The sequence below is a fragment of the Dendrobates tinctorius genome, unplaced genomic scaffold, assembly GCF_039654945.1.
Source record: "Dendrobates tinctorius isolate UK_male_01 unplaced genomic scaffold, ASM3965494v1 ptg000060l, whole genome shotgun sequence".
NCBI lineage: Eukaryota > Metazoa > Chordata > Amphibia > Anura > Dendrobatidae > Dendrobates > Dendrobates tinctorius.
In genome coordinates, this window is record NW_027361728.1 from 64526611 (window position 1) to 64550054 (window position 23444).

Genomic DNA, 23444 nt, shown 5'->3' on the forward strand with positions numbered 1-23444 from the left:
ATTTCTCATTTTTACAACAAAATTTACAAAACCATATTTTTAGGGACCAACTCACATTTGAAGTCACTTTGAGGGGTCTATATGGCAGAAAATACCCAAAACTGACACCATTCTAAAAACTGCACCCCTCAAGCTACTCAAAACTACATTCAAGAAGATTATTAACCCCTCAGGTGCTTCACAGGAGCTAAAGCAACATGGAAGGAAAAAAATGGACATTTTAATTTTTCCAACAAAAATTTTCTTTTAGTATCAATTTTTTTTCATTTTCACATGGGCAACAGGATAAAATGGATCCTAAAATTTGTTGGGCAATTCCTCCTGAGTACACCGATACCTCAAATGTGGTCATAAACCACTGTTTGGGCGCACGGCAGGGCTCAGAAGGGAAGAAGTGCCATTTGACTTTTTGAATGGAAAATATGTTGGAATATTTAGCGGTTGCCATGTCGTGCTTGGAGAGCCCCTGTGTGCCTAAACATTGGAGATCTCCCACAAGTGACGCCATTTTGGAAACTAGACCCCCCCAAGGAACTTATCTAGATGCATAGTGATCACAAATTGATCCGTAAAAAAAGTACTTTTTTTTCACAAAAATTTTCTTTTAGCCTCACTTTTTTCATTTTCACATGGTCAACAGGATAAAATGGATCCTAAAATTTGCTGGGCAATTTCTCCTGAGTACACCAATACCTCATATGTGGTCATAAACCACTGTTTGGGCGCACAGCAGGGTCCAGAAGGGAAGGAGCACCCATTTGACTTTTTGAATGGAAAATTAGCTCCAATCGTTTTCGGACACCATGTCGCATTTGGAGAGCCCCTGTGTGCCTAAACAGTGAAAAACCCCCACAATTGACACCATTTTGGAAACTAGACCCCTTAAGGAACTTATCTAGATGTGTAGTGAGCACTTTGAACCCCCAAGTGCTTCACAAAAGTTTATAACGCAGAGCTGTGAAAATTATTCTTTAGTCCGCAATTTTTTATTTTCACAAGGGTAGCAGGAGAAATTGGACCCCAAAAGTTGTTGTACAGTTTGTCCTGAGTACGCTGGTACCCCATATGTGGGGGGAACTACTGTTTGGGCACACGTCTGGGCTCGGAAGGGAAGTAGTGACATTTTGAAATGCTGACTTTGATGGAATGGTCTGCAGGCATCATGTTACATTTGCAGAGCCCCTGATGTACCTTAACTGTGGAAACCCCCCACAAGTGACTCCATTTTGGAAACTAGACCCCCAAGGAACTTACCTAGATGTGTGGTGAGCACTTTGAACCCCCAAAGGCTTCACAGAAGTTAATAATGCCTGGGCGTGAAAATAAAAAAATCATTTTTTTTCCACAAAAATAATTTTTTAGCCCCCAATTTTTTATTTTCCCAAGGGTAACAGGAGAAATTAGACCCCCAAAGTTGTTGTGCAATTTTTCCTGAGTACGCTGATACCCCATATGTTGGGGTAAGCCACTGTTTGGGTACACGTCGGGGCTTGGAAGGGAGGGAGCACCATTTGACTTTTAAAACGCAAAATTGTCTGGAATCAATGGTGGCACCATGTCGAGTTTGGAGACCCCCTGATGTGCCTAAACAGTGGAAAACCCTCAATTCTAATTCCAACCCTAACCCCAACACACCCCTAACTACAACCCTAACCCCAACACATCCCTAACCCTAATCCCAACCCTAACCCCAACACACCCCTAACCCTAATCTTAACCCCAATTCCAACCCTAACCCTAATTCCAACCCTAACCCTAAATCCAACCCTAACCCTAATTCCAACCCTAACCCTAGTTCTAATCCTAACCCTAACCCCACCCTAACCCTAAATCCAACCCTAATCCTAATTCCAACCCTAATCCTAATTCTAATCCTAACCCTAACCCTAGTTCCAACTCTAACCCTAATTCCACCCTAACCCTAATTCCACCCTAACCCTAATTCCACCCTAACCCCAATTCCAACCCTAACCCTAGCCCTATTTCCAACCGTAACCCTAATTCTAACTCTAACACTAACGGAAAAATAAAAATATTTTCTTTATTTTATTATTTTTCCCTACCTATGGGGGTGATAAAGGGGGGGGGGTTATTTACTTTTTATTTTATTTTGTTCAGTGTGAGAGTTTATCACCGTGATCAAAATGAATGAATGGAATCTGCAGCCGCAGATTCCTGTGGGCGCACTGCGCATGCGCCAGCCATTTTCCAAGATGGCGGCGCCCATGATCCAGGAAAGCAGGACATCGGGAGTGACAGCGGCACTCGGAAGGTACCGAGGGGTGGGAGGGGAGGTGATCGGAAGCTGAGCAGAGGGAAGACGGGGAGAGCAGATGATGACAGCGGCGGCAGATCGCCGCTGTCATTCAGTGGCGGGGGGCAGATCGCCCCGTTAGCCGGTGAGGAGGGTCGGATTGGTGTCTCCAGCCATGTCCGATGCTACTGCAGCTTCGGCCATGGCTAGTTTGTAATATTTCATCAAATTTCATTGATGAAATATTACTATTGCTTTGATTGGCTGTTTAACATTTAACAGCCAATCAGAGCAATCGCAGCCACGGGGGGGCGAAGCCACCACCCCCCCGTGGTGAAGTACAAAGCCCCCTGTATCTGCATGTTGGGTGACCTTTCATTGACCCCGGTCACCCGACCCACAGGGGGCTTTAAAGTCATGACACAGCATATGCATCATTGGTCGGATTGTCACTGACTTTCATGATGCATACGCTGGTCGGGACGGGGTTAACTGGTTCATGCAGCAACAGGAACACCCGATTCTTACACTAGGGATGGTCCAAACAATGAAAACAATAAAAGCAATTGTTACCATCCACTTTTCGTGTCTCCCCTTTTCCCTTATAGATTGTAAGCTTGCGAGCAGGGCTCTCATTCCTATTGGTATCTGTTTTGATCTATGTGTTCTATTCACTGATCACCCTAACTGTGATCAATGAATGGAATCAGAAGGTAGAGACAAAAGTGTGGTCAGGTAACATTCCAAGGTCAGAGTAGCGGAGGATAACAGATTAGAGCTGAAAGGGTTAAATAGACGTATGGTCAGAACGAAGTCCAAGGTCAGGCAACAACACATCTGGCATACAGAACTCAAGGCACAAGAGTACAAACCTCACAAGCTGAATGTACATCTGGCATAGGTCTTGGAGACACAGCTCAGTTAAGTAGCATGGCAATTAGCTGGAATAATGAACATTTGGAGACAGCTGACACCTCCCTGTCTCAGATTGGATAGTCGAGCTGTCAATCAACACACTGCCAGAGAATATGGGAAGCAAGGTGTGCCACAGTCCGCGCTGCTGAGTCCACAAAATCACCTGGGATGCAAGATGTTGTAACAAAGTACTTCTTTATTCCTTCCTACGCATTTTGGCGCCCTTCCTGGCACCTCCCTGAGGAAAGTGCCAGGAAGGGCGCCGAAACGCGTAGGAAGGAATAAAGAAGTACTTTGTTACAACATCTTGCATCCCAGGTGATTTTGTGTACTCAGCAGCGCGGACTGTGGCACACCTTGCTTCCCATATTCTCTGGCAGTTTTTCCACGTTGGAGTGGTCGGTGGAGGTCCTGCAGCAGCTGATACTGTGTTATGTCTTCAAGCCAGTTGTGGGTCACACAACTGGAATAGGTGAGTGGAACTGCATTACACCACTCACATCGTAGTGTCACCAGTGATAGGGCACTATTGCGCCTCTTGTTCCCCCACCCTTTTTGTATTGAATCAACACACTGACAGCTCAGCACGCCCCTGTACCAGATTGGATGACCAAGCTGTCAGTAACTGTATCCCAGACACTCTGAGGGGCGGAACCGTGACACTCTCATCCCTCTGCCGGTGCCCGGAATGCTATGATTGCATGCGATCACAGCATTTAAGAGGTTAAAGTGCCTGGAGCTCCTGACACTTAGTGCAGGGTTTCAGCTGTCAGAATCAGCTAAAACCCGGCGGTGATCTTGCACTCACAGCTTGTCTGCATGCACAATCACCATGCAGTAATGATGTGCCAGGTCAATAAGGCCCAGGGCTTTGCAACACTCCATACATGCGTCATACAGCTGCCGAGCCTCTGATCAGATGTACATCACTAACTGGCACCCATGCTCGCTTTTGGCCAGGATGTTTTTGTCCTATTTTTTTATCCCCTTTTTGCACCACAATAAGGATGTCCTTTTCTTCACCACCATACATGGTGATGGGACCGCCCCCACTGCTGTACGAGGTACCTCTACACAGTTCCACAAACCAAACTGTGTATTGTGGTACAACAAGAACATGGGGGACGTGATCTCTCTGATCAAGTCCTCCAGCCATACTGTGCCATGAGAAAAGCCATGATGTGGTACAAGAAGCTGGCCGTGCACATTGTACAGATTGCAGTGTACATTTTCGTGTTATCACGATGTGCAGGCCAGACTGGTACCTCATATCTTCAGTTCCAGGAGTGATTTAGGCCCTAAAATTTTGCAGTGAGGAAGGAGCAGACCTCAGTACTTCCAGAACTGCAGTTGCTCATATCATACCAGGCAAACATTTCCCCGGTGAGATTCCTCAAACCTCAAAGGAAAGAAGGTCGTAAAAGAGGTCCCGAGTGTGTTATAGCAATTAAACAATTTGACAAAGCGAGACCTGCCCCGACAAACCTGGCCTGTGTATAAAAAATGCTTAAAACTCTACTACACATCTATGACCTGCTAAATTAATTTCTATCCTACACAAATCACATATGCTAACCTGACATACACTATACAACTCATATATGCCAAACACGCTACTCAATTTACCTACCAGGAAAAAAAATAGATCAATTACAATATAGGGTCACTTGTGGGGGGTTTCTACTGTCTAATCGCATCGGGGCTATCCAACCGTAAGTAACATGACACCCACAGACCATCCAAAAGTGGGGCTAAAACATTTGTGTTGAAAAAATGCATTTTTTTTATTTTCACGGCTCAACATTATAAATTTCTGTGAAGCACCTTGGGGTTCAAGGTGCTCACCACACATCCTTGGAGGCCTAGTTTCCAAAATGGGGTTACTTGTGGGGGGGTCTACTGTTTAGCCAAAAAGTCACTACTTCCCTTCCAAGCCCTGCTGTACACCCAAACAGTAGATTTCCCCCACATATGGGGTATCAGCTTACTCAGGAGAAATTGCACAACAATTTTTGGGGTCCATTTGGAAATAATTTTTGGGATCCATTTTCATTTAAAAAAATGGGGCTAAAAGAACAATTTTGTGGGAAAAATGTAATTTTTTTTAATTTCATCTTATTCTTACCACTCAACATTATAAATTTCTGTGAAGCACCTGGGGGTTCAGGGTGCTCACCACCCATCACGATAAGTTCCTTAAGGGGTCTAGATTACAAAATCGGGCCACATGTGGGGTTTTCCACTGTTTAGGTACATCAGGGGCTCTCCAAGGATGACATGGCATCCGCTCTCGATTCCAGACAATTTTGCATTCGAGAGTGCTCCTTCCCTTCCAAGCCCTGCCGTGTTCTTAAACAGTAGATTTCCCCCACATATGGGGTATCCACGTGTTCAGGAGAAATTGCACAACAAATTTTGAGGTCCATTTTCTCTTGTTATCCTTATGGAAATAAAAAAAAATTTGGTGTAAACTTTAAATGTTCATTTTTTTCTTCCACATTGAAGCCGTTCCTGTGAATAAACTTATTGAATGTGGTTTTGAGCACATTTAGGAATGGTGGCACTTTTGAGTATTTTCTGTCATATCAGCCCCTCAAAGTCACTTCACATATGATGTGGTCAGTAGAAAAAATTGTTTTGTAAATTTTGTTGGAAAAATGAGAAATTGTTGGTAAACGTTTAAGCCTTCTAACTTCCTAACAAAAAAAAGTTTCAAAAATTGTGCTGATGTAAAGTAGACATGAGGGAAATTTTATTTATCAACTGTTTTGTGTGACAACACTCTATGGTTTAAGAGCATAAATATTAAAATTTGAAAATTGCAAAAATTTGAAAATTTTCAACAAATTTTTATTTTTTCACAAATTAATGCAAGTCAAATCAAAAATTTTTACCCTTATCATGAAGTACAATTTGTCAAGAAAAAACATTCTCAGAGTCGATGGGATTTGTTGAAGCATTCCTGAGTTATTGCCATATAAAGTGACACAGGTCAAAATTGTAAAATTTGGCATAGTCACAAAGGTGAAAACAGGCTTGGGTAGGAAAGGGGTTAAAGAATAGGAATTTATGAAAGTCTTATCTTCACAATACATGTTTTCATGACATGACAAAAGGGATTTCTGAGTGCCTCAGAATAATTTTTAATGCTCATCAGGCTGGAAAATATTACAAAAGCATCTTTAAAGAGTTTTGTCTCTACCAAACCAAGTCAAACAAAATTGGTACAAATAGAGGAAAATCAGAACTATCAAAACTTTCCCCAGAAGGGGTTGACAAACAAAGATCACTCCAAGAGCAAAGCCTATTATAGTCTGAGAGGTTGTCATAGAAGAGCCCAAGGAAAGCTCTCCGCAACTGAAGACGTGAACCGTGGCATTTTGAGGTACGGTACCAAGCATCCAGCTGCCTTTACTATTCACCTTCATTTGTTCCTCATGCTTCACTTTTGCATATTTTTCACTATTGCACTTTACTCATACGTAGGGCAACTGTTTTGAAGGCACTTGATTATTAGGCAATTTAGCTGGTCAACCTGAATATGGATTACATATGGGTGACTTCATCTTGCCACTGTTATGTACTTTATGCATTTTATATCCCCATTTTCTAAGCATTTTGATATTTGTGGTCTTTAGAAAGCCATCTTTTCGGCTCTATATGCACTTAGCACTTTACTTTTGGACTATTTAACTACTTACAAAAAATATATATATTATACTGTTTTTCTTGTGGGATTATATGCATTGTTCATCTTTTATACACACTTATTCAGGTTCCTGTACCTTAAATGACCGTTTTTTGCATTTTTGTTTGTCCTCATTTTTTATCAATTTGTTGTACAAATTTTAAATTAATACTTAATAAAAATTTCATGCATTTTTATGGCATTATAGCTTCCTGCTTTTCTTTTGTGATGATTCCGTATTTGGAGGTTGCCACGAATCTAGGCATGCTATAATTTTTGAAATTTACATCAGTAAAAGGACTAGGGGCCCAGCGGAAGGTACCGGACACCGACCGCTACCTCCAGAAGACGGATCATCGTTACCCTTTAGACCACATCAGACAAACACCGCGCCAGCTGTCGTTGGAGCCATTGTCTGCTCTGAAACTTCTACAGCCTGCAAGGCGACTGACAGGCTAAGTGGATTCAACCAGAACTTCTGTCACAATATCCTTTGTTGCTCTTCATTGACTTTGCACATTCCATTGACTTTGCATATTCTCCCCCCAACCCCCCCCCCCCCTTTCAAATTGCCTTTCACCGCCCATTTAGCTGTTTTCCTCCCTGTGGGGAGTATCCCTGTGTTAAGTAAAACCATTAACCCTTGCTCTGTCTCCTGCCCTTTACTGCATCCCACAACCTGCTCACACTAACACTAATATTAGCCCAATACAATGACGGTATAGTGGAAGGTATTGGTATATACAGTACAGGTAACTGCAGAGGCTCACCAGTGATGTCTCCTGTTGAAGTAATTCATTTTCTCATTTCTTCATCTTTCATTATAACAAATTCAGCCAGGACTCGACTCTGCAAAATGTAGCATGTAACAATCATTTCTACTTTTCCCTTACTATTCTACAGTGACAGTACCTTTTGTCTCACAGTATCAGTATTTCAAAAACTAAAATACAATATAGAAGTGATGTTCCCCTTTTTCCTCTATGCTGTAATAATGCTTATGTCCCTTTTGTACCCTAGTACAATAGAATTTCTCCCACCATAGCACCCATAGAGTAGTATTATAGGTGTAATGATCTTCTTTGTGGCCCTGAAATAATAGAAATATTCCCCTTTGTAGTTCCATACATTAATAATGTCCCCCAATATGGTCCCCATATAGTAATATGTCCCCCTATGTAGCCACCATACATTTATAATGTCCTCCTATGTGGCTCTCATGTAGTAACATTGCCCCTATATACAGTATGTCACCTATCTAGAGGTAATACTGTACATTCACTGTACCACTGTGGACTGCCCCCACAGTGCTCACCGTACTATACTATACTCTACTCTAACCCCACTCCCACACAGAGTGGCTCTGATTTCTTCCTCCTCCTGGTTGGCTCCCTTCCCTGCATTTATTGTACTGGTCCTGCTATAAGCCTATCTGAGGCGCGCAGCTTCAGAGAACGCAAATGGCTGTAGAGTAAGTGCAGGGCAGGAAACCAATGGTTATTTGTTCCCTAATAGTTTTTAACTGGAGGTGCATATAAGGATGTACCGCCAATTGAAAAAAAGCGCGGGTTCTGACAAGCCCCTTGCCACACAGGCCTGTTTGTAGTCGCACCTCCTGCGACCATGATCACTACTCCCCTGCCTTGTGAAAGGCCTGATATTGATGTAAATGAGTAGAAGAGCTGTCTGCACCTTTTCTGGAAAATAGAAAAACATGTGTATGAATATGATGCATTGACCTGTTTTACCAGTGGTTTTTTATATATTCTGCGCTGCAACAGTTAGGTAGCATGTGGACAGGGTGAAAGTGGTTGTCTGGTCTAAAATTAAAATTCTGCAATCACTCCGTGCGACTGCACTTTTAAATCTCCCCAGCGCATCCGCTGTGCTCTGCGAGGATTCGCCAATTTCTGAGCTGGGAACGGTGGTGATGTATGTGATATGCATGCTCCCAGGCAGAAGCCATCTAGTGGGCACAGCCTCACACCATAAAAGTGTACGGAATGAGGGTGCTTCCATCCCATGGGTGTGGCAGTTCATGACTCAGAAACCAGCAAATCCTTATGTAGTAATCGCAGGTACGTGGGATGCAGTTACGAGACGGGAGACAGGATGAACTTAAGATGTAACTTTTATATATAGATGCCTATAGGGGCTATCTCGAGCACCCAAACAAGCTAACAATAGTTATCCTCGCAGGGATCAAAACAAGAATACACTGGTAACACGAACACAACTAACCCGGCAAAGACCGGTCACTATAGGGCCGCGGTATGGCCGATTACGGGTCCTGAGTATTAACTACAATGTGTCACTTATCCTCTCTGACGTTCGGCAGAGTGGTGGTCAGCGATGCTTCGGCATTTCAGCCGCTGGGCCCAGCCGACGAGGATTTGGCGGAGACTTTGGGCATTTCTATGCCCAGGCGAAGTGGGGGCACAGCAGGCCCCTGAAGAGTTCCTCTGTGTTGCGCCTCCCAGCAGAGGTGGTATGGCGTTGCCCGGGGACCGGAAGGTGTAGGCCGCAGCCACAAGCTAGGGAAGGGCAGCGGCGGGCGCAGGTGGTGGCGAAAAGGCCGCAGCAGCGGGCCGGAGCCGAGCCGCGGACTGGAGTGAAGCAGCGACGGCCGCGGGCGGCAGCGGACAGGCCGCAACCACGGGCTGGAGTGGAGTGGCGGCCGCTAGGAGCGCAGACGGACAATCAGTGTCTCCCGGCTGGACAGCTCGGTGCCGTCTCCCTTCTGTCAGCGGTGAATCTCCCTTCAGTCTCTCCAGTCGCTGCTCTCCTCTCTTTGCTCTGGCTCTCGCTCTGGCTCTCTGGCACCCTCTAGCTTCCTTGCTCCTTCTCTCCTGCTCCGTCAACTGACCTCTGCTGGCATCCTCAGCCCCTTTTATCCTGGCTCCACCCCCAACCTTTCTAGAACTCTCTGTGTCCCGTCCCCTAATTATGTCCCCTGGAAACAGTCCCCCTAGGAACCTTTGTGACAGTCCCCTTGGTTCCGGCCCGGGCACACAGCGGGGACTCCTCCTCCTACACTTGCAGCCACAGTGACTGCAGACTTTTCATTTTAGACTGAACAACCCGTTTAACTATTAGAGGCGAGCCCATGTTGAGAGGAGTTAAGTGGGCACAGATGAACTTGTTTCCTGGTAGTTAGAGGAGTTGGAGAGTAACTTCAAAAGGAGTAAGAAGTACTGCTGAAAAGGAATAGGCCACAAGTTGGAGAGTGTGTTAAGTTAAGACGAATTAAAGATAGCAGGTTTGAGATTAAGTTTCTACCAGCAACTATTTTTATATCGCTAGAGTGTGGAGGTAGAAAGAGAATTGAGAACGTATCTTCCACCTGCTGTGAGTACGGCTGTAGCATAACAGAGCTCAGGGTGGCATAATTCCCCAAGGCAGCTACAAGGAGTGGGCTACAATGGCACCAGACTTGTCACATATTTTCAAGGTCCCCGTACTATTGTAACAGTGGTGGAATCTAATAGATTACTCCCTGATACTTAAGGGTTAAATGTATTTTGATGCATTTGTATGTGGTAAAGGTATATTATCCCTCTGGGGTGTCAGTTAACTGGTACAGGGTTAACTGAAGTTGCCAGCCCAGTTAGGAGGGGGAACTGAGTGTTAATGACAGAGGTAGGATGCGGTGAAGCATAAGTACTTGTCATCCCGCCTGCACAACTGATACCCCGATGAGGTTGTGCATTTTGTGAAGTGCAAGTGCAGGCGGGGATAGTACGCCGCCGCACTAGAGCACCCCTATACGTCACGACTAGAGTTGAGCGACTTTTGGTTTTTTAGGGTCGCATTTCGTTTCGTGAAACCCGACTTTTCCAAAAGTCGGGTCGAGCAAGATCGTCCGATTATAGGGAAAAGTCGGGGTCGTCCCGAAACACGAAACCCAATGTAAGTCAATGGGGAATAAAAGTCGGCAGTGAGAGGAGGACAGGAAACACACCTACAGTGCCCATTTGAATGCCAAAAGCATCAATTCTTCTTTCTTAAGCTTGTCAACCTTAATTAACTTCATAATACAAGTTACGCACTGAAAAATGGGGGTTATTTGGCTACAAACTGTGGGGGGGGAGGGCTGGCTCCAGATTTTCATGTGCCCTGGGCGAAAGAGCGCCCCTTTAACACATACCACAACTCATCATGCTCCGATACGGCAGAGAAATAGCGGTATAGTCCAATGAAAAATACCTCACTTTTTACATCTCATGACGAGGCCCATCTATTTCTCCATACAGAATCATTGGTCCCATATAATGTTTGAAACAGTATATGATGAGCTCCACATAATGCTACAGTATATGTTGGTCCCCATGGATGAAGCTCCACTGTCTTATGGGCCCAAATAATGCTCCAAACATAATGGGCCCCATTTCTAATGCTCTAGTGTATAATGGGCCCTGTAAATGCTGCTCCAGTGTCTGATGTCCACCTTTGGAATGTTCCAGTGTATGGTGGGCCCCATCTATCATTCTCCAGAGTATAGTGCTCCCCAAAAATTGCTGTCCCAACATTGAAAACAATCAAATAAGTCTCCTCGCTAGGGAATCCCTGTACTTGTCTGGACAGGTGCTGTAGCTTGCTTAACAGCTCGCCAGCCGTTCTCACGCCCAGTATGGATTACACGTGATTGCACAAAGGTGAGAAAGGGTACCGTATCCCCAGATAACATGTATGGATAGCGTACACATTCAAAATATATGTCTCAGGAGGCAGGCTCAGACGGTGATAGACCCAGTATGGATTGCACGTGATTGCACAAAGGTTAGAAAGGGTACCGTATCCCCGGATAACATGTATGGATAGCGTACACATTCAAAATATATGTCTATACAGCATGAGGCAGGCTCAGACGGTGTTAGGCCCAGTATGGATTGCACGTGATTGCACAAAGGTTAGAAAGGGTACCGTATCACCCGATAACATGTATGGATAGCGTACACATTCAAAATATATGTCTATACAGCATGAGGCAGGCTCAGACGGTGTTAGGCCCAGTATGGATTGCACATGATTGCACAAAGGTTAGAAAGGGTACCGTATCCCTGGATAACATGTATGGATAGCGTACACATTCAAAATATATGTCTCAGGAGGCAGGCTCAGACGGTGTTAGGCCCAGTATGGATTGCACGTGATTGCACAAAGGTTAGAAAGGGTACCGTATCCCCGGATAACATGTATGGATAGCGTACACATTCAAAATATATGTCTATACAGCATGAGGCAGGCTCAGACGGTGTTAGGCCCAGTATGGATTGCACGTGATTGCACAAAGGTTAGAAAGGGTACCGTATCCCTGGATAACATGTATGGATAGCGTACACATTCAAAATATATGTCTATACAGCATGAGGCAGGCTCAGACGGTGTTAGGTCCAGTATGGATTGCACGTGATTGCACAAAGGTTAGAAAGGGTACCGTATCCCCGGATAACATGTATGGATAGCGTACACATTCAAAATATATGTCTATACAGCATGAGGCAGGCTCAGACGGTGTTAGGCCCAGTATGGATTGCACGTGATTGCACAAAGGTTAGAAAGGGTACCATATCCCTGGATAACATGTATGGATAGCGTACACATTCAAAATATATGTCTCAGGAGGCAGGCTCAGACGGTGTCAGGCACAGTATGGATTTGACGGCCCAGATTACACAGCGGAGGAGCAGGGAGAGGTAAAGATTGCAAATGCTGGGGCCCTGCCCAAGCAAGGGGGGCCCACTCGTGGGCGTCGGTACTGGCACTGGGCCCCTCATAGTACAGCGGTGTGTCTGACGGCGGGTGTGCACCACCACCGTCAGAGACACTTGATTGCACTATGAGGGACCCTGTGCCAGTGCCCGCGCCCAAGAGTCGGCCTACCCACCTGTCCAGGGCAACGGCACTCGCACGGTGTCGTGCGGTAGGTGGTGACCCCGGCCATGGGGGGGGAGGCAGCACAGTTAGGGAGTTTTAGAAAGTGGCATATGTTGATGTTGGACATTCAGCTGATGCAAAAGGCGAAATAGGTGAAGTACCAGGAAGAGGTGGACCAAAGCAAGCCATTTTTCTGTCACCCTATGTGTCATCAGGGGAAGGTGGGACAAAATCCTTGGAAACCCATGCGTGGTTCATTTTAATGAAGGTTAGATCATCCACATTTTGGGTTGACAGACGGGTCCTTTTTTCTGTCAGGATTGATCCAGCTGCACTGAAGACTCTTTCCGATAGCACACTTGCAGCTGGGCAAGCGAGCTCCTGTAAGGCATATTGGGCCAATTCAGGCCAGGTGTCCAGTTTAGCGGCCCAATAGTCAAAGGGGAATGACCTGTGTGGGAGAACATCGATATGGGAGGAAAAGTAGTTTGTAACCATAGTTGACAACTGCTGTCTCCTGTCACTTTCCATCGATGCAGTATTACCAGTTGTGTGAGCGGTATTTGAAAAATCAGTCCACAACATTGTCATGAAACCCCTGTCTCCAACGCCACTTCTGCTGTGTGCACCACGAACACCTCTGCCAAGCTGCCCCCGGCCCGTACGGCTCGTGTGAGAACCATCACCGCTGCTGTGTGCTGGGAATGCCTCAAGCAACCGATTTACCAGAGTTGCTTGTTTATTAGCCAATATTAGGTCAAGGTTCTCCTGTGGCATGATGTTTTGTAATTTGCCTTTATAGCGTGGATCCAGGATGCTGGCCAACCAGTAGTCGTCATCGTTCATCATTTTGGCAATGCGGGGGTCCCTTTTTAGGATCCGCAAGGCATAATCTGACATGTGGGCCAATGTTCCCGGTGTCAATGATGCACTGCGAGTGCTGGGTGGAGGAGCACTTTCTGGCAAATCCACATCCCTCCAGTCACGCACAAACCCTGTACCAGACCTTGCCACGCCAACATTTTCACTTGCCCCACGAGATGCATCATCCTCCCCTAAGTAATCATCCCCATCATCATCCTCCTCCTCCTCTTCTTCCTCCACCTCGTCCAGGAGAGGTCCCTGAGCAGACAATGGCTGAATGTCATCAAGGATTCCCTCCTCCTCTTCCTCCTCATCAACATTGGCTGCAGACGCCTGCTCCTTAAGGTGCGTCAAAGTTTGCATGAGCAGACGCATAAGTGGGATGCTCATGCTTAGGATGGCGTCGTCTGCGCTTACCAGCCGTGTGCATTCCTCAAAACACTGAAGGACTTTACAAAGGTCTTTCAGCTTCGACCACTGCACACCTGTCAACTCCATGTCTGCTCTCAAAGTGCCTGGCCGTGTATCCTCCCACAAATGCATTATGGCCTGCCTCTGCTCGCACAGCCGCTCCACCATGTGCAGGGTGGAGTTCCACCTTGTTGCAATGTCGATAATGAGGCGGTGGTTGGGAAGGTGGAGCAATCGCTGCAGCTTCTGCATACGAACGGAGTGTACAGGCGACCGGCGGATGTGCGCGCACAGTCTTCGCACCTTCTGGAGCAGGGCTGTTAACTCCGGATAATTTTTGAGGAAGCACTGCACCACCAGGTTCAAGGTGTGAGCCAAGCAAGGTATGTGGCTGAGTTTTGAAAGGGCTATGGCTGCCACAAAATTACGGCCGTTATCACTAACTACCTTGCCTGCCTCAAGATGTACACTGCCCAGCCATGACTCAGTTTGTCGCTTCAAGTACTCGGCCAGCACCTCGGCGGTGTGTCTGTCGCCCAAACACATCATCTGCAACACAGCCTGCTGACGCTTTCCACTAGCTGCTCGATAGGGGGACACATCGTGTGCAACAGTGGCAGCTGCAGATGGAGTGCTCGTACGACTGCGCTCTGTGGACGAGCTTTCGCTTCTGGAGGAGGAGGAGGAGGAGGAGGGTCGAATGCCTACAGCCAACTGTTTCCTATACCATGGGCTAGGCAGCACTGTCCCACCACCGCTGTCCCCTGTGGACCCTGCATCCACCACATTAACCCAGTGCGCAGTGATGGACACGTAACGGCCCTGGCCATGCCGACTGGACCATGCATCAGTTGTGAGGTGCACCTTTCCGCTCACTGACTGCTTGAGTGCATGGACAATGCGGTCTTTCACATGATGGTGGAGGGCTGGGATGGCTTTGCGAGAGAAGAAGTGGCGACTGGGTAGGTCATAGCGTGGTACTGCATAGGCCATGAGTTCGCGGAAAGCTGTGCTTTCCACCAACCGAAAGGGCATCATCTCAAACGAGATTAGTTTGGCAATGTGGGCGTTCAAACCCAGTGTACGCGGATGAGAGACTGAGTACTTTCTTGACCTACTCATAGTGTCTGGGAGGGTGAGCTGGACTTGAGAGCTGCATATGGTGGAAGTAGCGGTGGACAGGGTGGACTGAGAGAGGGTTGATGATGGTGATGGAGTTGGTGTTCTTTCTGATGGCCTAGAATCAGTCTTTCGTTGATATAACAGTGGGATTCCCTGACTGCTGTGGTCTTGCAACGACACCTCAACATTTGCTGCTGTGCTAACCGGTGGGCTTACAGTGGGGGAAACAATGTAGCGTTGCTGACTACCTTCGTTGTGATCAGTTGCACATGTGGCACTTGAGGTTTGGTGTTGTGTCCATGCTTGCAAGTGCATGCTGGTTAAATGTCTAAGCATGCAACTGGTATTCAAATTTTTCAGATTTTTCCCTCGGCTAAAGGTCTTTGCGCACTTCTTACAGATAACCTTGGCCTGATCATGAGGATTTTGTTCAAAAAAGTGCCACACTGCACTCTTCCTACTTTGGCAGACATTTTGCGGCCTAGCACGCTGTGATCTTTTGACCCTCTGGACAAGCTGTCCAGCAACTCTTTTGATGTTTGGAACCTGTCTTTGGAGTGCTCCGGGCCTGCCAGATAACAGCTGTTGCGATGTCGATGTCTGCTGTGGATGCACCTCATCTGAGCAATTGGATGAAGCACCCACTTCCCCAATGGATGCCAATCTGGGTCAACAACTGGGTCATCCATCACCTCCTCTTCTATGTCATGTGCACCTTCCTCTGTGTCACCGTGTATGGTGGTATAGTGTGCGGGAAGGGGCACCTGAGTCTCATCAGGGTCAGAATCTGGCTCTGTACACTGCGAGGACAATGTAGTGCTCTGAGTGAATGTACCAGCAGAATCATCCATCAGCGGCTTTGTATCAGTGCAATCCATGTCAGATTCATCTTGTCCTGGGTAATTCACCATTTGACTTGATAATCCAGGCATGGTATGTGAAAACAGCTCCATGGAGTAATCAGTAGTATGGCCTGCGTCATCCTTCAATCTTGGTTGGGGTGAAGGACACAAGGAAAGGTGTGGTTCATGAACATGAGCCTCCAATGACGACTCAGTGCTTTTACTTTTTACAACTGAAGAATAGGAGGCGATAGAGCTGGAGGCTGAGTCAGCAATGTAAGACAAAACTTTTTCCTGATGCTCTGGCTTTAAAAGCGGTTTGCCAACTCCTAGAAAACTAAGCGTTCGAGGCCTTATGTAGCCAGACGATGACGCAGGGTCAGCACCTCCTGCATTCGGTCCTATTTTGCTCTTGCCACTACCATCAGATCCACCACCAACACCATCATTACCAGCTGCCAACCCCCGCCCAATTCCACGGCCTCTTCCACCAGCCTTCCTCATTTTTGGTAGAAATGTAGACAAAATCCAACAAACTATATAGTAATGTAAAACAAGGTACAAGGTGTCTATAGGACAGGGGAGATTTTGAATTTCTGCACACACTTTTGGACACTGGACACTTTTGGATTGTGTGAGGCCCACTGATATCTGAGCTCGATGGCACTGCTGTGACAAAAGTGACTAGAGAATAAGGGAGATTTTGAATATCTGCACACACTTTTGGACACTGGACACTTTTGGATTGTTCCTTTTCCCTTTGGGCCAGAAGAAGCTGAAGGTCAGTTAAATGACATTTTTAAGTGACTGTTTTGTTCCTCCTGTTGCGCCTTTTTCTGCTGGAATAGCGGAACCTGATGATCTCAGCGGGTTGTTGCAATCTTTCCCAACCAGGATTGTACTGTTCTGGACTGTGTTGCAACTGGAAGCTAATGATGTGCTGGCCTACAGGCCCTAAGTGTTAAAAAGGACATTCTATTCCAGTGTCCTTGCTGAAAAAGACTGGTATCTGTGGAAAGGCTAACAGACAAGGACTATCACATATAGTGTTCCAGGGCTCTTAACCGAGAAGAGCCGAGTCTAGAAGGGGATGTTGAGAACAACTCACTGTCTGTTGTTTTTAAAAATTACTGATGTTTATAATACTTTATTTCTGCACAATGGTTTCTTTTAAGGTCTGACATGGTCAGGGATGACCATGATTAAAGTGTGAGGGAATGTAACGGTGGTGGGAGCTAATGGATTACTCCCTGATACTAAAGGATTAAATGTATTTTGATGCATTATTATGTGGTAAAGGTATAATACCCCTCTGGGACGGTAATTGTTTGAGACAGGGTTAACTGAAGTGACCAGCCCAGCTGGGAGGGGGAACTGAGTGTTAGTGACAGAGGTAGGAAGTGATAGTCAGTAAATGCAAGGGCAGCAGTGAGTACGCAGCATGACTTTTGGCTGCTAAGGACAATGTGAGCCTAATATTCGGGGCAGTGGATTGCCACAAATACCCTTCCGTGTGTTTCTGTGGCGCCCCTGAGGCTCAGTCGCCACAGAGGTACTGCACCTTCTCCTAAGGTGTAGTGCCCAACCGCCTAGGTAAGTTGGGAACTCCTTTCCTCACTCCAACACCTGCATCCCACACACAGGATAGTTCAGCACTGATCACATTGCAGTTCATGCTTAGAGGGTAGCAGAGCACCTCTGGTGATTCCTTGCTTCGTAACACGAGATGTGCTGGGAGGTGGGTGGAGTTAGATATAAAAGAGTGGGAAAGTTTAGAATTACAGGTCAGTCTGACAGAAGGTCAGAGGAGTAGGAAGTGACTCAGACAGGAGTGAGGATCCCTGGAAGAGGGATGGAGGAAGTAGTGCTGCAGCTGCCTCAGTGACCTGAGCCAGCTGGCACGGGAAAGAGAACAGAAAGAGAAAGACATAGAACTGCAACCTAAGCTTCCATAAGAGAGAGAAGGAACAGCGTGGAACGAAGGAGTAGGAGAACAGAGAGGAGTTGTGGGTTGGAAGAGGAACCCTGCCTATAGGTTCTCAGCGCAAGGCCGGGGCCCGGTCCCCGAGGTTGTATGGACACTTATGGTTCTGCAGCAGACACTGGTGGAGTAGTTGGCTGTAAATGCACTACTCCCATCTAAGACTTGGGACACAACAGCAACACGGATAGAGAGCTGGGATCCAGGAGGTCCCTGATCAGGCTACAGCTGTCTGTCATACAAGTAGAGTTGTTAGGAACATCTGACAGGAGGAACTTCAGAGTAACCACGGTACTGGGGCTCTTCACACAAAAAGGCGCAATAAATGAGTCGTTCAGGAAAGGTACATGTTGGCGGAGTGTTGGAGAGGAGAAGCCTAACTTGCCTGGGAGGTTGATTGAGTCTCTGCCCTGGAGGACACGGCATGGAAGCGGGCACCAGTGGTTACCAAGAACTGTGAGTAAAGCGTTGAAACTGCAAGCCCTGGTGTCTTCCAGTCATTGTGCGCCAACACCGTAAGCACCGCTACATCTGGGTATCATCCTTTACACTACCTGCGCCTACACACTGCCCTGGGGCTACAGCTTCACCTGTGGGGAGCTATACCATCTATGCTGCAACACACCATCAGCCCCAGAGGATCTGCACGCAGCTTTGGCTTAACATCTTGCTTGCCAAACACCACAGGTGGCGTCACGAACTATTCAATTCCATTAACTACAAACCACCATTGACATTGGGCGCCCAGGGCCACGGACCGGGTCACTGCTGCTGTGACACATTCCCCTGACACCGGCCCGGTACCGAGTACCCCACAGCCCTGGGTTTGAGGGCGACCCATTTCCATCTAATGACCAAGGGCAACCTCGAGATGGACTTCAGGGGTTAGGGGCGCACTTAGCTTGTGAAACTACTGGAAAAGATGGACTCAGGCCACATGGGGCAAAAGGTATTGTAATCCAGATATACTGTACTGCTAGAGGTGAGGAAGATCCCCATGGGCTAGGAATGTCAGAGAGGGGGATATGCCACCTATCCCAAGAACCAGTGCTAAAGTTGATTCCGGTACCTGTGGGAAAGATGACAACCCATACAGACATTCTCAAAGGAAAAGTTTGGTTTTTATTAACCACGTGTCTCCTGGATTTTTTTGCTGCCCTGGTTCCAGCAGTAGGATTCCTGGAGTCAAAAGACGCCTGCAGGCCAAAAGTCAGTTGGAAGCACCACATACACAGCAGCACGCCAGAACTGAGACACAGATTGTTTGTAGGATGCAAAAGAAAGTGGGGACTGAAGCTTGCCCATGATTACCTCGCTTGAGCATCTTACACTTGTGGACATCAAATCATTTGTGGCCTGAATAGGTGACGACAGCAACCCCCAGATCGCTCTCACACATTCAGGGATACCATAACTAGGTGCTTTAGGACCGTGATGCAAAACTCGCCACGAGAGGTCCTTTACATAAAATTGTGTGATCTACTGCTCAACTGTAATTTTTCTGTAGGTGTTTCATAACATACAGATTTCTGACCAGTTTAGCTAAGCTAAATTGGGTATTCAATTGATCTGAATAATATGGGTCATGTAAAAAGAAGGAATACTGCAAAATTTTAACAAACATTATACTCACTGTCGGATCCAAAACTGTGTCTCCAATATTTACAGCTGGCATACTGTATACTTGGGCTGCAATACATGGGCTGCAAATGTTATAACCAGTATACCGCTGAGGCCAGTGATTGGCTGCAGCCAATGTAAAACACATACCAGCAGGGTGAATTGACCCTGGAACTGAGAAGTATAAATTCATTACATTGGCAATATTGCTGGTTATGGTCAACCTCTATAATCTCATCTGCCAGAAATTTGATCTGACATGTATACTAACTAGATTTTAAAAGGAACCTGTCCATCAGCTGGCTGCGGTTTTCTACAGTGAAGGTACCTACTAAACTAGTAGAACAGCGCCTTTATATCCATACCTTTAATTTATCATGACAGATTCTGATGACAAGTTCTCTTTAATGTCCACACATTTTTTGGCATTTTTTTCATTGTCACATTTCAGGAGACATAACTTTTTAATTTTTCATTGATGTAACTGAGGGCTTATTTCTTTTGCTGGCTTGTTAAAGGGGCATTCTCAAGATGCAAATTTTCAGCAGTTCAGAGCAGTATAATCTTACAGCTTATAAACAAAAAACAATCACCGCGCTATGCTGAGACACTAGAGGATATATATATAGGTTAGATACTCACTTGCTGATAAAGTGGATATGGAGTATGTTCAATAGACAGATGTGATGCAAATCTTCATCACATCTGTCTATTGAACATACTCCATATCCACTTTATCAACAATGAGTATCTAACCTATATACAGTATATATCCTCTAGTGTCTCAGCATAGCGCGGTGATTGTTTTTTGTTTATAGTTGTGGTAATAGCAGGTACGTGGGATGCAGTGACGAGACGCGAGACGGATTGAACTTTAGATAGTAATTTTTATGGATAGACGCCCACGGGGCTATCCTAAGCAACCAAATAAGATAAAAGAAATTGTCCTCGCAGTGACCCAAATACAAACAAACACTGATTACAAGAACATGACTACCCCGGCAAAGGCCGGTCACTATAGGGCCGCGGTGTGGCCGACTACGGGTCCTTAGTTATGAAGTGTCACTTATCCGTCCTGACGTCCCTCGGCATCCTGTTCGGCAGTGCGTCGGTGTCGCAGCCGCTGGGCCCAGCCACTGAGGATCTGGCGTAGTCTTCGGGCGCTCCGACGCCCAGGCGAAGCAGGGGCACAACAGGCCCCAGACGAGTCCTTTGGCAGAGTGTCCCCTAGCAGGGGCAGCAGGAGACCGCCGGGAAGTAGGCGAGTGGAGGCCGCAGCCCCCGGACAGGAGCAGGCAGCGGCGGTCCTGAGTGGCGGTTGGTAGGCCACCGGGGCAGCCAGCGGCTGCACTAGGGAACCTGCGGTGGGAAACGGTCCGGTCCCTGCCGCACACTGGAGCGGGGCGGTGGCGGCTGCGGGCAGTAATGGATAAGCCACAGCCACGGTCGGGAGTGGAGCGGCGACGGCTGCGGGTAGCAGCGGCAGCCCGCAACCACGGGCTGGAGTGGGGTAGCGACGGCCGTGGGAGGCTGCGGGCAGGCAGCGGCCGTAGGCAGGAACAAGGTGGCAACGGCCGCGGGCTGGAGTGAAGCTGTGGGCTGCTGTCGGTAGGCTTGGCGCCGTCTCCCGGCGGTCCACCAAGAGTCTTCATGCTGTCGCAGTCCTCCTTTCTGGCTGCTGCTCCAGGTCTCCAGCTCCTTCTTTAACGGTCTGCTGACTCACTCACCCTGGCACTCCCCGCCCCTTTTATATCGACTCCTCCCCCAGCTGTCCTGGAAGTCTTAGCCGTTCGTCCCTTAACTCTGCTCCCCGGAAACCGACCCCCTAGGAAGCTAAATGACGGTCCCCTTGGTTCCGGCCCGGACACTCGGCGGGGGTCTCCCTTCCTACATAGTTTATCAACAGGAGCAGACACAGTGCCTGTTATATCTCCTGCTGCATCTGAGACATATCCTCCCTCACCTTCTGAGTGGTTAGTGCCAGTGCATCTATACCTCTGTTTTTTTATCTTACACCTTTTTTATGTCTTCATTTCTAGCAGGGTGAGCTCTCTTAAGTTAAAAGTTAACTGTAGTGAATAGAACTGTAGTATTAGTAGAATGATAAAACTCAACACAAGTTCTGTTACAATAATTCAGCTATCAGTGGTTGGATCTGAGTATACACTGTGAGGTCCGTTGCTCAGCTCTTACAGAAGTGTGCTACCCTGAGTCTCACATTTTTTTTCTTCAATAATCCTTTTTTATAGACACAGCCATGTGCCTAACACAGCCCTCCATGGTGTGTGCGTGTGATTACCTCATCTTCACTCCCTGAACTTCCTCTTTGGGGGACAGTCAACAGAGATTTCCCTGTCTATTTTATTTTTTTTACAGGGGACACTGTCTTCAGTGCATTCGGCATAAGGTTAGTATAACTGTTTTTAGGTAATTTAGAGTCAATAAAGGGGTCTGTGTCATTTGTTTAAATTTAGAACTTTTTTTGAGTGTTATTTTTTTCACAGTTTGACTAAGGGTTTAGTAATGGGGGCATCTTATATATGCCTCTCCATTACTAACCTGTGGGCTTGATGACACCTGACAATACAAATGACATCAACCCCAGTACTATCACCCCACTTGCCATTGCACCAGGGCAAGTGTGAAAACCAGGTTAAGTGCCACTGACCGAGATGACCATCATCTTATTCGAATGTCACTCCGCAATCGCAGGATGACATCGAGAGACCTACAAAAGGAATAGCAAATGGCAGCTGGAGTGAAGTGCACGGCAACAACAGTTCATAACAGGCTCCTAGAGGCAAGGCTCAAGTCATGTAAAGCTAGAAAAAAGCCTTTCATCAATGAGAAGCAAAGGAGAGCCAGACTGAACTTTGCCAAAGGCCATAAGGATTGGACCATAGAGGACTGGAGTAAGGTAATCTTCTCTGATGAGTCTAATTTTCAGCTTTGCCCAACACCTGGTTGTCTAATGGTTAGACGGAGCCCTGGAGAGGCGTACAAGCCACAGTGTCTTGCACCCGGTGTAAAATTTGGTGGAGGATCGATGATGATCTGGGGATGCTTCAGCAAGGCTGGAACTGGGCAGGTTAATCTTTGCGAAGGACGTAGGAATCAAGCAGCATACAAGGTTATCCTGGAAAAACAGTTGATTCCTTCTGCTCTGGCAATATACCCCAACTCTGAGGATTGTTTTTTCCAGAAGGACAATGCGTCATGCCACACAGCTAGGTCAATGTGTGGATGAGGGACCACCACATCAAATCCCTAACATGGCCAGCCCAATCTCCAGACTTGAACCCCATTGAATACCTCTGGAATGTAATCAAGAGGAAAATGGATAGTCACAAGCCATCAAACAAAGATGAACTGCTTACATTTTGTACCAGGAGTGGCATAAGGTCACCCAAAAGCAGCGTGAAAGACTGGTGGAAAGCATGCCAAGACGCATGAAAACTGTTATCAAAAATCATGGTTATTCCACAAAATATTGGATTTCTGAACTCTTCCTGAGTTAAAACATTAGTATTGTTTTTTTCTAAATGATTATGAACTTGTTTTCTTAGCATTATTTGAGCTCTGCAAGCACTGCAATCTTTTGTTATTTTGACCATTTCTCATTTTCTGAAAATAAATACAAAATTTAGTGCTTGGAAATTCAAAGACATGCTGTCAGTAGCTAATAGAATAAAAGAGCAATTTACATTTTACTCAAAAATATAGAGTAAAAAGCCGTGGTGAGGTCTTGGACTTTTATTTTTTTTTTTCTCATTTTGCATATTAAGCAAATCATTTCTAATAAACTGTTTTATGCAACGTCCATGGAAATATGAAAACTGTGTTTGGGGTTTTTTTTTATTATTATTGTTC

General features: G+C 46.4%; 1 protein-coding gene across 1 annotated transcript in view; it reads right to left on the reverse strand.

Annotated features, from left to right (window-relative positions):
- Nucleotides 1-23444, reverse strand: part of LOC141092818 (vomeronasal type-2 receptor 1-like) — a 161448-nt gene that overhangs the window by 95949 nt on the left and 42055 nt on the right. The gene's annotated exons all lie outside the window — the stretch shown is intronic.